At 44.2% G+C, this 2,244-nt stretch overlaps 1 protein-coding gene across 2 annotated transcripts in view; it reads left to right on the top strand.

Annotated features, from left to right (window-relative positions):
• Positions 1-2,244, top strand: part of ERICH2 (glutamate rich 2) — a 13,386-nt gene that overhangs the window by 4,167 nt on the left and 6,975 nt on the right. The gene's annotated exons all lie outside the window — the stretch shown is intronic.

Below are 2,244 nucleotides of genomic sequence, written 5' to 3' on the forward strand. Positions count from 1 at the left end.
GACAGCATATAAAGGCATTGAAGCCTGAAATAGCACAGGAAAAAAATGTACATTTACTGATAATTCCGTAGAGAATAAAACAATTTTACTTATTGTGGTGTCACAGTCTACCATTACTTAATATTACACAACTTCATGTATATTGTACAAACTTTATAACAGTACATTTTTTTTTCTAATGGCAGTGTTAGACTGCAATACTTTTTAATAGAAAGGTAAGAAATAAACCTGAGAGATTTGCCTCCAGCAACAAAAATGGGTGTGAGGGGCAAAATATTCAAGTTTGTATAACACTTATGACATTAAAATAAATGGAACAAAAGAAATTTGCCAATGTGAGGTGACTTGAGGTAAGACACGTTATTATTTTGGGTGTGGAAGCCCTAAAAGTTCAAAAGCCCCCCTAACCCCCACACCCCCACCTCCCTCAGTGCCTGAATTTTCCTTGTTGGTCCTCTTTATGAGTTAAGAGCTGTGATATGAAAGGCAGATATTTTACCCCTGGGTAGGACCCATTTCCTGGATTGCAATGGGGTGTGTTGGAAAGTGCACCCACTTGGCAACTGGAGACAGTTTCAAGTCTCCCTCGGCCACTTGCTCACTCGCTGTGGCCCTGGGCCAGTTCCTCAGCGTCTCTTGGCATTAGGAGTCTAACTCTGAGTCTGATGCATAGAAAGTGCTCACATATTCCTTGTCTTTCTGTATCTTTCCCATCCAAATTTCCTAAACTGCTGGGGTCCAACCCCAGCAGGTCCAGGGGTTCCCCATAGGTGTGGACGGAGTCGGCGAAGAAGGAATGACACAGAGACAGCATTCAGTTGATCAGCAGCCTAGGCAGGATCTCTAGCCAAGCTCTGGTCAGGATCTCCAGCGAAGTTCTGGTTAGGATCTCCAGCCAGGTTCTGAGTCCATGTTCTCTTGCTAGGTTCTTCAGCCAGGTTCTCCAGTTTCTCCAGCCAGGTTCTGTAGCCATGTTCCCTCGCTAGGTTCTCCAGCCAGATTCGGTCGTCAGGTTCTGTGTCCAGGTTCTCCAGCCAGGTTTGGTCACCAGGTTCTAGTCAGGTTCTCTTGCCATGTTCTATCTAGGTTCTGTAGCCAGGTTCTGTCTCTAGGTTCTTCAGCCAGGTTCTCTCGCTAGGCTCTGTCTCTAGGTTCTGTTGCCAGTTTCTGTCCAGGATCTTTTGCCATGTTATGTCTCTAGGTTCTGTCTCTAGGTTCTGTGTGTAGGTTCTGTCCAGGATCTTTTGCCATGTTCTCTCCAGCGAAGTTCTTCTGTATCTAGGTTCTGTGTAGGTTCTGTGTCTAGGTTCTGTCCTATAATAGTACATTTTCATGTCCCCTTCTCATCCTTGCTATTATTGTTGTCAAACATTTTATTTCTATATATGTTATAAGTTCCACATGCATTGTTATTATTTTCGTTTTAAAAATGATCAATTATCTTTTTTCTAAAAATATTTTTATTGATTTCCGAGAGGAAGCTAGAGGCAAAGAGAGATAGAAACATCAATGATGAGAGAGAATCATTGATCAGCTGCCTCCTGCACACTCCCCACCAGGGATCGAGCCCAAAACCCTGGCATGTGCCCTGACTGGGAACTGAGCCCTGCTTTCCTGGTCCGTAGGTTGACACTCAACCACTGAACCACACCGGCTATGCTAAATGGTCAAATATCTTTTAAAGAGATTTCTTAAATTGGAAGATATCTTTTTTCCCCCCCAAATATGTTTTTATTGATTTCAAAGAGAGGAAGAGAGAGGGAGAGAGAAACATCAATGAGAGAAATATCCATCAGCTGCCTCTTGCACTCCCCCTAGTGGGCTGGCCATGTATCCTGACCCAGAAATCAAACCAGCAACCTTGTGCATAGGATGATGCTTAACCAAATGGACCACACCTGCAGAGCAGAAGATATATCTTTTTTGGAACCATTTCTGGTGTTCTTTTTTTTTTTCAGTCCACACCTTGGTGATATTTTTTTCCATTGCTTTTCAGAGAGAGTAGATAGAAGGGAGGGAGGGAGAAAGCAGAGAAAAGAGGGAGGGAGAGAGAGGGAAAGATGTGAGAGACACATCGACTGGTTGCCTCCCACATGCTCCCCAGCCAGGGACAGGGAGTGAATCTGCAACTGAGGTAGGTGCCCTTGACCAGGAGTTGAATCCATAACCCTTCAGTTCACAGGCTGTTGCTCTAACCACTGAGAAACACCAGCCAGGGCCATTCTGACAACTTTGGAAGAGTAA

This window comes from Myotis davidii, unplaced genomic scaffold (assembly GCF_000327345.1).
Source record: "Myotis davidii unplaced genomic scaffold, ASM32734v1 scaffold59, whole genome shotgun sequence".
Classification (NCBI taxonomy): domain Eukaryota; kingdom Metazoa; phylum Chordata; class Mammalia; order Chiroptera; family Vespertilionidae; genus Myotis; species Myotis davidii.